The following is a 12,979-nucleotide window of genomic DNA, read 5'->3' as shown; positions in this document are numbered from 1 at the left end:
CCCAAATCCCACAGCATCTCCTGGCTTGTGTATCGCAGTGTATTGTTGCCAAGCTGTCCTCACATGCCCTACCTGACTCAGGTGGCTCCGAGCCAAGACTGACAGACTGCTGGAAGGGAAACCTGCCACCATCTGGAACATCACAGGCTGCCAGCAACAGCCAGCTCATAGATAAAATGTTACATCGCCTTGCTATCCATCGATCGATCAATCAATCTATTTTTACTCAGAACGATCATTTATTTTCTAATTACAAATCCTGATTAACCTTGTTTCACCTGCGTACCTGAGTGTTATTTTTTCAAACGAGCACTGCAGCCTAGAAACCCAGTTTGCCTGCATCTTAAGCTGCGGCCTGACTGACAGCCGTTAGGTGTGAGTCTTTCTTAATTGCTGCATACACATTTGAGAGGATCTAGAGGATTGTGCAACAGTTAGAGGTACAGTATGTGTTAAATTCCTCTGCGTTTACTATGAGGTTAGTACACTGCAGGACACAGGTGTGTTGTGTAAAAGGGAAGCTTGTGGTGGAGAAAAAAAAGGTCCATGTAAATTCATCAAATTGCATATATATGGATTTAATTTAACCTTATTTCAAAGGACACACCGTAAAATAAAGTTTCTGTTTCTGGATTTGACTTTGAGACAACATGGCCACGTGTAATGTGCCCCAGATTGCTCATGCACCAAAAAAAGACTCAATGTAAATTATATTTAGAATCTCATCTCAAGGTTACAAATGTCAACTGAAGCAGAAGCTATATTGTTTCCGTTGTGCTCTTTAATTTTAATGTCTGTAGACCATCAACTAAATGCACGGCAGGGCCAGAAAAGCCAGAAAACAAGCTTTGAAACAATTATATGTTATGATAGAGGATGGTTTGGAGCTGACAAAGATCTTTAACATTTAAATTGCAGCTTTTGGCTATATTTTTGGGAGTGCTTTTATTGCCATCTTTTTCCTCAAGAAAGTGAGCTAAAAAACATGAGACTGAAAGAAAAACGTATCTTGTCATGAAGACTAATTCATGTCTTCATGACAAGATACGTTTTTCTTTCAGTTACCTCTACATGTCTTTATTTTTGAATAATATGTAATAGTGTACCAAGGACAAGGTTTTGTTTCAACATAACGAGGGGACACATACTACGTGAAACACTATTGAGGGTCATCTACCAGTAAATTCTGAGCTTCAAACAATAATTTCCTGCATTCTGGAAAATTGTGTGCACCCATGTGTGCCTTTTCTGTGGGCCTCTACATTTATAGCATTTTCAGCATCAACTCTAAAATTAAATTAAAATTGGTTTAATAAATCGGATGAAGGACTGAACTTTTTATCAAAAATAGTGGTACCCCAGCACCCCTCAAAGGTACGAAATGGTTTAGTCCGCCTCGTGATAGGATTCGTCTCCGAACGCAGCTTAAGCCGAGTAATGCTCGTTATGCTGCTGGAGCACCAACGTACGCTATCATGTCTTCCTCCGAAAAAAAAGAAAGAAAAAAACGTACTTTATTAAAAACATAAAAAAGGTGCATGAAAGAGACATGGATCAAGAGAGGAAGAGGGGGGAGGGGCACAGAGACTGCATCGGGCCCAGTATTTGGCCCTACGCTCCTGGCCATAACACACATGAGATGCCAATCATTGTTTTGGGTCAAATGTAATTTTCTTTGTCAACTTCTCATAAAAAAGTCTGGTATCTTTAATTGAATGCAGTCAGCAACTTAAATTGAGTAAACTGCCAAATATGTAAAATATGCACCCTAACTGGCACTGGACAGGCTTATGAAGGAATCTGACATGCTCTTTCTTTAGTTTTCCTGACAGCTCTTCACTTTCATCAGACATGCAGGATTTTGAAAAAATATTCATCCTGTCTGTCTAAAGTGTTCCTGTGTTTGCCTCACTGATGTATGCAGGATGTTCTTGACTTTAAGTGAAATTTTAATGTTACAAATAAGCTTTTATGGAAAAGCTGTAACATTAGGAGCATGAAACATGCACCATCTGTCTCTAGAGTTATCCGCTGCAGAAATCATGATTTCTGTCCACGTAAAATTAAAAAATAATCCACTCATAACGCGTGCTGTGACGCATTACTCACCTCAGACGCCTTCACGAGAGGCAGCCGGGCGTTTTGAGGTTTCTAGGTTGAAGTCCTGCCTTGATCCTACAGGGGGAGGTGTTACTCTGCAGGGACTGGACCACGAGCCTGCGCTGGAGAGAAGATGAGAGATGGAGGAGAGGGCGACTGAGGTGAGTGTCGGGGTGGCAGCCGCAGCCTAAAGCCTCACCACAGCCCCAGCAGGGTAATCTAATCGGCTGTTTCACCTCTCTCTCTCACACACACACACACTTTCTGGGGATGGAGAAGAGCTGTGATGTGTCTCATCTCATTATCTTCAATCAGGTATGTAGAGGTTTGAAAACAACTGATAAACACAGTCATTTTTCCCCGTCAGGAAGACATTGTTTAGTGTATTTAGTCAGTGGGTTGATTTTAATCTGTGCTTGTCTTGTGGGTGATACTGCCCATCATATGAGGGACTCTGTCTACTTCAGATGATGTTCATATGCTGCTGTTTTCATAATGAAACATCTCCCCTTGCTTGTAAACCACTTTACAGCAAAGTCAGTTAATTAATTAATGCACTGTACTCTGCACACTGCACACATGCAACACTGAGGGCCATGTTAAGGAGGTGTTAGGAGGCAAGAACTTCCTCATGATTTTCAGGCAGCATGATTGATAGCTGACAGGGTTCTCCTAGATGAATGGTCTTTCAATCACAATGCACAGGGGAGCAATTTAGTAAAAGTGGAGAGAGACTGGTGAAGGTTAAAGCTATGGTGCGTCAAATTCAAGGTTCAGCCAACCATCAGACTGGAATAGACACTGGGAAATTTGTCAGAACATTAAGTGAGGCCGTAACCTGGACTGGGACAGGGTCAGAGGTCAAAGAGTGAAGAGAGGCAATCTTTGAGCTATGAGTGTTTGTTATCAGGTCATCAAACCGCAATACTTATATTGATATCTATCTCAATCTGGAAAATCATACATATGTCAGTATCAGCGTACAAGCTATGCACAACAGAAACTGGCCGAGTGACGTAGTTTGTCCACCAGAGATAACTGACAAGTTTATTTTTCAACCATCAGTCCTTTGTAGCACAAATGAAAACTGTCACAAATGACAGAAATTCTTAATATTAATTAATGTCATGTTTTTATGTAAGAATCAAACAAACAACAGAATAACAGCTCCCAGATGTTGATGTTGGTAGGCATTATCAGCCTAAAAAAACAGTAGTGGTCTAGATGAGGTTGAAAGCTCCAGAAAAGCCAAAACTTGAGACAAGTTTGAGTCAGCCTACTGCCTCTGAGATGCAAATCTAGGAAATATTTCACAGAGACTTTGCACAGCCATCAGTTGATATTGTTTACAGTAGACCGGTGATACTCAACTTATTCATGAGATAACTCCACATGTCTTCATTGTTTAGTAATGAATAAACTAGTGAACTGTCCGCTGTCATTTTGGCTCTCTATTGTTGGCCAAAATCTGGCCTGCAACAGGGTGTCAAGTGGCCCACCCACTATTTTCTAATTCACAATGAAAATAACTTGATTCTCTTTGGGGATTTTAATTGTACTTTGAATGTAAATAAGGTGCCAGCGTGCATTAAAAAAAGCATCACCACTAGAGTTTTTTTTTGTGCTGTTGTTAAACATGGTACCCAATCAATCAATGAATAATGTGTTCAGAGTTTTCTATGAAAGCATGACAGAAAAACTTTTTTTTACTATTCGGAGGTAACACTGCATAACTAATTGTTTTACAAATGGTTATTCTGATTTATTCTAAAAGTATTCTTTTAAGGTTTGTTTCTTAACATGCTCCTGGCCTCCTGTAATTTTGTAAAAGCAAAGCAAGTTAAGTATCCCTGCAGTCAACATTTTGACTTGTCACAGTAGGAAATGCAGTCGTCTCATATAGCTTACTACAATAAGCAGTGTTGGAAGACGCAGGCTATTCAGAAAAACTATAAGTAAAAGCACAAAAGTAAAAGTATTTACCATATCACTGCATTATAATTTTAATTGCATTAATGTGCTCACTACTTAAAAGTTGCAGCTGGTAGATTCAAACTACTTTATATAGTACAGGGTACCCTAATTTATAATAATCGAAATACATAGAAATTTGATAGATGATTTATAATTTACTGTAACAACATAAATCCACAAAAAACAAATAAATGTAGTGATTAAAAAGTAACATTTGTCCCCAGAATGTAAAGGCGTAAAAAGTAGCATACAATGGAAATACTAAAATAAAGTAGGCCTTACAAGTAGGCCCAGCTCAAAGTTGTATTAAAATAGGCTTCAGGCGAGCTTGATTATTATGTAATTTTTGTTGAATCTGTTAATAGACAGATGTTTATTCAACTTTTTTTTTGTATGCCATTGATTTATTTGCTGTGAATTTGTGTGCCATGTTATAATGTTTATGCTGCTTTTTAAACAATTTGTTCAGTGTATTTGAGTTCCTTTTAAAGCACTTTATAAATAAAATGCATTATTATTATTATTATTATTATTGTTATTGTTATTGTTATTGATGTTGTTGTTGTTGTTGTTGTAGACGCCCCATAACGACTGAATATCAGAAAGACTTCTTTATGATGACAGCACACATCCTCCTACAGTATGGCCAATTTTAGGTTATTTTAGCTGGTTCTACCTGATAAACTTATAACTCTTTCACTACTTTCAACATGGCGTCATATTAAACGCTTTTGCGTTGCTAGGTTACTGCTGCGCTGACGTCACAGCCAAGCACACCTGTCAAACGCCGGAATACGCGGCTTCAGGGCGAGTTTGTGGGCAAAATATTCGTGTTGGCTTGCTTTCCTTACTCTGTAACACGAATTCATTTTGTCGGGATTCCTCACATCAGCTTGCGGTCTCATCTGCAACTTTTTTTGGCCGAGTTTTGGACTTTCTTTCCGGCTGGGGGCAGTTTGAAATCACGGAGCAGAGCGTCTTCCCGGTAAGTTAGCTTGAACATGCTAAGTTTTTGCTGCTCTTGCTAACGTGCGTGTTATGAGTGCAGTCTTGTCAAAGTCCGTGTGAGCTGTTTTGCTTGTTTGTTTGCTTTGGTTTTTAATTGTGATTTATGCTGGCTAATTTCCTGCAGTGGCGGAGCTTGTTTTTCTGTTGCTTGATGTTTTGACACACATGATGCTTTCATGCTGCTGATCGGTGTTGACATGTGAATAGGCTTTTCTGGCCTTCATTGGTTATGGGCACATTTCCTCCCCACGGTTGTTCCTGTTGATTTGGGGTTTTTCTGGAGGAGGGTAATATTACATTGCCCTAAAGTATGTAAATATGCCTGTTGTCTTGCTCATTTCCTGGCTGCATGGGTAACTCTGCATATCATCTTATATACAAACTTCAGCTGAGAGAGCTATTTCAGTTAAAACAGTGGGTTTATGGTCGGCTTGCTTGAAACTTCCAAAAAGTTTTGTCATGTCAGAAGACCCTGTTCTGTGGTTTATGCTGCTGCTGCACTTGGCTGCACTCATGCCAATCTGAACTTAATAATCATCACTCCCAAATGTTTGCTTCACTGAGCTTGATGTGGGCTGGTGGGGTCAGATACCAAATATCATCTGGTATATACTTTGTATTTATGTGATCAATCTGTAATCTGTCAGTATACAAATTTGACCTTCAGGGTAAAAGAGCAGATCAACTACAGGAACAAGGGAAATGTCATGAAGGAGTGTGGCTGTTTAAAAGAACAGTGTGTAAGATTTAGCAGCGTTTAGCAGTGAGGACTGCAGATCACAATCAACTGAAACTTCTCCTAGTCAGAGTTCCTGCAGTGTTCATTGTACAGGAGGTTTTTTTTATCGGAAGTCGAATTATCTGCAGACGTGTCTTATCTCCAAAACAAATGAACCAAGCGATTAAAACCAGTAAAAACACTGAATAAAGCAGTTTCATGTTATAAATTAGTGTTTCTCCTATGCTTTTTTCCAGCATGTTGCAAATGTGCCACTGGCCCAACACCTGACAGTGTGCGCTCACCTATTTTCTAATCATTAATTCATTTAATGTGTGATGACCTTATTTCTGATCAGGAAGTTCAGAAAGTTTTATGTGTAAGTTGAATCATCCGCAGAGGTCTCAGCCTTTTCCAAAAGAAAAGATTTAAACACATAGAAAGACTGGATAAAGTTGTTTCACGTTACTAATCAGTTTTTCTTCAACTCTGGCATGTCGGAGACAGGCTTCTAGTCTAGCACTTATTAATGTTTGCTCCCTGCTTTTCTCTGATAACTTCTGATCCAGATGTTCAGGAGGTTATTACCAGGAGGCGAATTATCCACAGAGGTCTCCTCCTCTTCAAAACAAATGGATCTGGTGATTTAAACCACTAAAAGCACTGAATAAAGCAGTTTTAAAGTTAAAAAAAAAAATCAGTTTTTCTGATGCTCTTGTTGCAGAGGGGCTGCTAAAAGAGTTACTGAGGTCTTTTGGAGCAAACAAACAGATGCTGTTATTGTTTTATTGTCTATAATAGTGTTTTGCAGTATAAAATCAGTGCGTGGTGCAGTTGTCTCTCTGTTCAGCTTAAAGCAAGATTGGCCAGACTGCTGCATATCTGCCCAAAGTTTGTGTGAAGTGCTTGAGTCAAGTCTCCAAACTGCGTACGCTAAAAGAATGTTGTCCCTGGCTGGTAATGTTATGTCCGGTCCCTCCCACACATAATTTGAAGAATATCAGCTTTTGCCATCATACAGGAGATTTAGAGTCCCACAGGCTTGATTGAACAGGTAGATATAGGCTCATTCCAATGTAAAGTAAACAAAATGTATCTTATTTTCAGGTGATTATACACCAAAGAAGGCAAACTTATTATATTTCAAATTCTGCACACTGGACTTTTAAGTGGTCATCAGACGAGGTGTGTCAGAATCTCCTTAACTGATCAGTTTCCTTAAGGCAATCCTGCAGTATATTGACAGTTTTTTTTCTAGTTAATGGAGTGCTTGTGCCTCTGAAAGATATCTGGATTATCCAAGGATGCTTGTTTGTACAGGCAGTGTTTCAGGGCTGTAATTCCCTATTTAACATTGTGGAGGACCATTTTAAAGCACGATCTTCTGCAACCCAACCTCCCAGGAAGGGTTTGCGGGGAATTTCCCCCAGGAAGAGTTTTTAGACACCTTTGGGCTGAACTGACCACTTTAGAGCATTTTGAAACATAAATCTTAGATGAGGGGTTCTCAATGTTTTAATGGGAAATAGCGTATGACTGAGGGCTGCACAAGAAAAGTGCACTCACTATGACTTTTTTATTTCCATTAGTAATAAAAGTGGCAGTTTGTTAAGTTTATTTGTGATTATGTTTGCTAATGCCTTTTGTAGCATTGCAACTTTTTTCTGTATATTTTTTTAGCAATATATTTAGTGGGACATTTTGAACATGTTAGAATTTTGGGGGATGTGTCCCCATCAATGTATATGATAATTTCTGCTGGGCAGTATACATTTATGGATGCCACCACAGTTTTAGGTAAAGATTCTTTGTCCTCGAAACTAGGTCTGGTTGTTTTTAAGTTTAAAGACATGGAGGACTTTTAATTGTATTTACTTTTTTCAAGAGCATCTCATTACATGCTTAGGTATTCAGATACAACATAACTGGAGTCCATCTTTGTAGAAAAATGTCCATTTTCATTTGCAGTTTTGCTGACATGTGCTACATTATATAGACTTGTTTCAGTTTTGAGTCCATTGGATTCTTTTTGGCAAAATTGTTTCCCTCCAGTTTACAGTTATGATGTTTCTAACACTCAGTAGAGTATATGAGTGGATAAATTTATGCTTTTTATTTTAGTGTCATGCCACCTAGTGGCCCATCCCTCATTGGATCATATGACACCTTTGAAACAAGATGCACAATAGTCCACAGTACAGGTTTCATTACATGAAGACAGCTTACAGTATTGTTGGCAAAAAACCCCAAAACATAATTACAGCTGAACAGATACAAAGTTTTACAAAGAAAAGAAGAGAAAAAATAAATAAATAAATAAAATAAACAAAAAATCAATAAAGTATTCATAATAATAATAGCATATGTAGCATTTACCTCTGATCTTTTCCTGTTACATTTTCTGGAGGTACTCACCGTATAAACAACTTAAGATCCTCTGGGATGGCAATTTTTTAAATTATCTTTCCTGTTATATCTTACCAATATCCCTGTAAACGTGGACAGTCAGAAGACATGTTGATGATCTCCGGTCATTCCTCCAACAGAGTGGAGGTGCAAAATCTTTATAAAGACGTGTTAAAGTTACCTGAGAAATGTCATTTTTGTCTTACAGTCATATTCCTTCCATAGATTACAGTTGATACCTTTCTGATAATTCATACACATGTCCCCTCTAAGTCCTGTCCTCAATTGTTTTTAGTCAAAACAATGGTTTTCTTCGGTTTTATCATAGTGACATAATGAAACAAGCAGATCTGCAAGAAATGTACTATGTAATGACCTCTTAACATCAAACAAACAAGGCTTAGTATTGCTAAATCCTCAGTAAACTTTTGTTTTGCATTTTGCTCGGTGGGTTCATGCACCAGCAGCAACCAGGACATTGAACGCTCAAATCAGAGCAGAACAAATTAGAACAAATTAGAAACACATTTCTAGATTTTGTGGTGTTTACAAGCAGCTTGAATGTCATTTTTAATATCTTTGATTTTGTGCACAAGAGGCATTGGGGAGACTGCGGCAAAGTAAACCTCAACAAAAACAGAAAAACAGAGTGGATGGCTGTTTGGGGTCGTGAATCTCAGAGCAAAGAGCATTCAAGAGTAATCCCGCTAATCATCGTTGGGCTTGTAAGTTCACCTGTGGTCAAAGGGGAACCACAGTATTTATTACTTGAAAGTACACTTTGATAGTAGCAATTTAAAATTTTTCCAGCACCAACAAAAGACTAATTTTGTGTGAAAACTCCTTTTTGTAGCTCGTACGTATTCTTCAGAGGACAATTTGTGATTGATATAAGCTGCAGATTGTAGTATTAGTTTAAAAAAAAACAACTTTTATTATTTTCAATATGTTAAGCACATAACATAGATAGTGTCAGAGAGACGGAAAAAATCATTGATACAGTCAAGATGTCCATCTTTACTGGAGAGTAGTAATAGCGTCTCTGTGATGGGTCTTATAGATTTGTTTTTTTTTTTCAAATTTTGATTGATGTGTTCTCAATAAGTGTGTGAGTCTCTCCATGTTAAATATCTCTTCAACCGTGTCCAGCAAGTTTTCCAGAGTAGGGGGTTCCTCCTGGTGCCATCTGCTGATGATGTCTTCTTAGTTGCTGCTATTAGAGTTTTAACCAGATACCGGTCTTTATGTTGGATGCTGTTCCTTGTAAAGTTACCTAAAAAAGTACATCAAACGTCTCCGGTATTTTATAACCTAACATCAGCTTCAAGTAGTATCAGTATTTTTAAACAGCGTGGTCTTTATATTTCTTGCTGACACGCATGTTGGAAGTTGTAGAAATTGAAAAAATTGACTGTGGAACTGATTGTAATGATCATTTTACCACTATTTATGACTTTTTATCTAATTGACTAGGTAAAGGATATTGACACACTGTCTTTTCACTGATGAACACTTTTGAACCCACTCTACCTCTGAACTTTCACACTGAATGAAAGAGTTCGGCCAAAAGTGTTGTTTACAGCATTTTTAGTGCTCTGTGTGATCTGGGGCCAAAATCCCAGGAGGCGCCAACCCTCTGCATTCACTGTGGTTTAGATAATGTCTTCTTGTGACAATATTTAGATAACTGTGTTTGTCCTTAACATAGTATATGTAACCTATTGCAGAATATTTTAGTTACCATGCTGTAAAGTGGGATGCAGTAATTGTGGTTTTACTTATCATATACATGTCCTTATATGGAAACATTCATGTATTACGTATCTGCAGAACTCATTTTGATCATTTTATTTTTATTTTATGTGACTTGTTTGAATCTTACTTCACTGGCCTCCTATTAAATTTTGTGCTTATTTTAAAATACTGGTGCCTGTATGGCCTTACGCCACGTCTTCTTCACCCTTATTTACCAAATTGGGCTCTTAGATCATCAGAGCTAAAGTTACTGGACATCCCTTGAATCCACTACTGAATCCGCTGTCTGTCTTTTATAATACTTTTATTATGCAGTTTGTTGTAAATATTAAGCACTTTTAATTTTGTATCTTTATAAGGTGCCTTACAAACAAAAGCACTTACTTACTTTTTTATTAAAATTGCCCGTAGAGTAAATGATCTGAATTGATTTTGGTGTAATTCACTGATAAAGGAATATTAGAAGAAAAGATTTTCTTGAAACCAGACCTGAAACAATCTATGAGTTTTAAAAAGAAAATACATTTGGGATTTTTTTTTTTAAATTGACAATAAATCAATGTGTTGAATAAGAATGCCAAACATTCAGTAGTCATGACAAATTTTAGAACTGGCTGTTTTTTATTTTCTTACAATAAAGTGAAATGAACATCATTGAATTTTAGATTGTTAATTGATGTAAACAATTTCAAGACAATATTTCAAGACATAACCTCGACCTTTACCTCTCTGTATTATTTGTTTGTATCTTAAGGTACAGTACTGTATATACATTTGAAATTTAGGGAAAAGGGAATCGGGTCTTATTATTTATATGCTATTTCTCTTGAAGCTTTGAGACTTAAAATATATATATTTTTTTTCAAATAGAAATCATGACCTGTCTGTTAACACTTCAGATAAATTTAGCACAGATGGAGAAAATATTCAACATACTGACAACTATCTGGCATGCAGTCCTCCCCCGTAGAAGCTGTTTTTCTGACAGGTCCTTCTTTATTGCATTCATGTCTCCCGCTGATCTCCCCATATGGTTCCTATGTTTGAGTTACTGCGTGTTCTGTTCGCGGCCCCTCACATATATCCCCTCAATCGCTTGAGCGTCTTAGATGAAACCGAATGTTAAAGGAAAGCATGTTTGAACACTTCTGACGGCCACCAATTCAAAAACTGTTGAAATCTGTAATCATATGGAAGCTTGTAAACTTTACAAGCATCCGAACATCTGAAGGAGTGCCATGTTGATATATACTGCTTTATGAGTATCGCTTGAATGTGGGAGGATAATGACTTTAGCTTTAATTATCACTTAATAAGAAGGCAAGATGTTCACACTTATAACTCGGTAATAACCACGTTTGTTGAATTATATACATCCAAATCCTGCATGGCGTGACATACTGATGATTTAAGTTTGGGTGTGAAAGTCGAACTGAATGCCCGAGTTGTTGAACTATTTAGATGCCCTCGCATAACCTGCAGTTTTTCCTGAAGTATGAGGATGTGGGTTAATTTGTGTCCTTTTATTAGGTGCAAAAGAGTACCATTTTGTTTTATGAGCCAAATATCCTGGAGATTTGAATCAGATTTGAAGCAGCTAATGATGTGAAGGATGGAAAGTTCACTCCTCACCAACTGTCTTCTTTAGTCTTGTGTATAGTTATTAAATGTTTATATCCCTCTTTGAAGAAAACTTTTCAGACGGCACACATTCTTTACTATAATTGTTAGAGCGTTGGTAATAAACGCCCATATCCATAACAACAGAGAATGTACTGTATATCTGCAGTGTTTATATGCTGAAGTCTTGCGCCAACACAAGAACATACAGAAAGCTATTATGGCTACTTAAGTGTGACTGAAAGTTTACATTCAAATCAGAACAGACTGCATACAACAAACACGTGTCTTGGGTGGTATAGAGGCAAGAATTCATGACAGCATTCCCTCTGCAGCGTGACATGTAGGACTCTGTGTTTTATATTCATGTCAAAGTAACAAGCTCTGCTGGCAGTAACCTCCTAATAAAATTCAGCATATTTGTTGACAGCTGTTGAATATGGCGCCATGAGCAAATCCCTGGATACGCTCACTGTGTCTCCAGGTGTATCCATTTAATGTCCACACCATCATCTGCTGTCCAGCCAGGTTCTGATTTGGTATGCTGTTATAGGCTGTTATAGGCCAAAAATGACCAAACAGACATGATATTAGATGTGTCACAAAGGAATACTTCATCTCCAAATTTACTATTTGTATATCAGTTACTCACCCCCTGATATGTTGACTTTATGAAAACTTTGTTTTTCTCACATGCCTCCATGGTGAACAAATAATCTAAACATGAAAAGATTCTTGATAAATTGAGGTAAACTGGGACTGATTTTAACAAGAGCAGAACATATGTTTACAAACTCACACAACTCATGTCGAATAATCCCAAATCTCATTCATCCAGTTGTATCATTTCTCTCCAAACAGACAATTCCTCCAACCGGGAACTGAATTAAAAGTGAGACTAACATATGCTCTATTTAAAGTCAGCTGTGGGTTTACCATTGCCTTGATTGGTTGTTTTTGTGATTATGTGACTTTGCTTAATCTGACTAACTCAATAAAACACTGAAGTTTAACCTTTAGTTTGGTTCCCTGTAGAAAAGGGCTGCCTGTTTGGGAAGTACAGAGCATATGACTGGATAAATGAGATTTGGATTATACAACGTAAGTTGTGTAAGAGTTTGTAAACGGATGTTTTCCATGTAACTTGGCTGTTAAGGGCTGTCGCCTCTGACCTCACTTCATCGAAAATGCTCTCCATTTCTTTGATTCTTCATTTACATGTGAAAGAAAAACAAACTTTCAACATAAAATTGGGTAATTAATCCATACACAAATGGTTATTTGAGGTGAAAAGTATCCTTTAATCAATTGCACCTGTTTGCATTGTCTAATTTGCGCTTACTTTTGTGACACAAGGATGTTTAATGAATCAGATGTGTTTTTAGATACTTTAATATT

The 12,979-nt window shown here is 37.5% G+C and overlaps 1 protein-coding gene and 1 long non-coding RNA gene across 3 annotated transcripts in view; one reads left to right on the top strand and one right to left on the bottom strand.

Annotated features, from left to right (window-relative positions):
* LOC148187446 (uncharacterized) overlaps positions 1-12,979 on the bottom strand; it is a 32,851-nt gene that overhangs the window by 13,247 nt on the left and 6,625 nt on the right. For both annotated transcript variants that reach the window (XR_015778755.1, XR_015778754.1), the window contains exon 2: positions 2,110-2,222. This is a non-coding gene — a long non-coding RNA (uncharacterized LOC148187446). The remainder of the gene's footprint in view (positions 1-2,109; positions 2,223-12,979) is intronic.
* begain (brain enriched guanylate kinase associated) overlaps positions 4,863-12,979 on the top strand; it is a 208,408-nt gene continuing 200,291 nt past the window's right edge. Inside the window, exon 1 of the mRNA XM_088087747.1 lies at positions 4,863-5,059. The gene's annotated coding sequence lies outside the window, so the exon portion shown is untranslated. The remainder of the gene's footprint in view (positions 5,060-12,979) is intronic.

The sequence above is a fragment of the Plectropomus leopardus genome, chromosome 14 (assembly GCF_026936395.1).
Source record: "Plectropomus leopardus strain MGB_pleo_1.0 chromosome 14, ASM2693639v1, whole genome shotgun sequence".
Taxonomy (NCBI): Eukaryota; Metazoa; Chordata; class Actinopteri; order Perciformes; family Serranidae; genus Plectropomus; species Plectropomus leopardus.
This window is presented reverse-complemented; position numbering and strand designations above follow the sequence as displayed.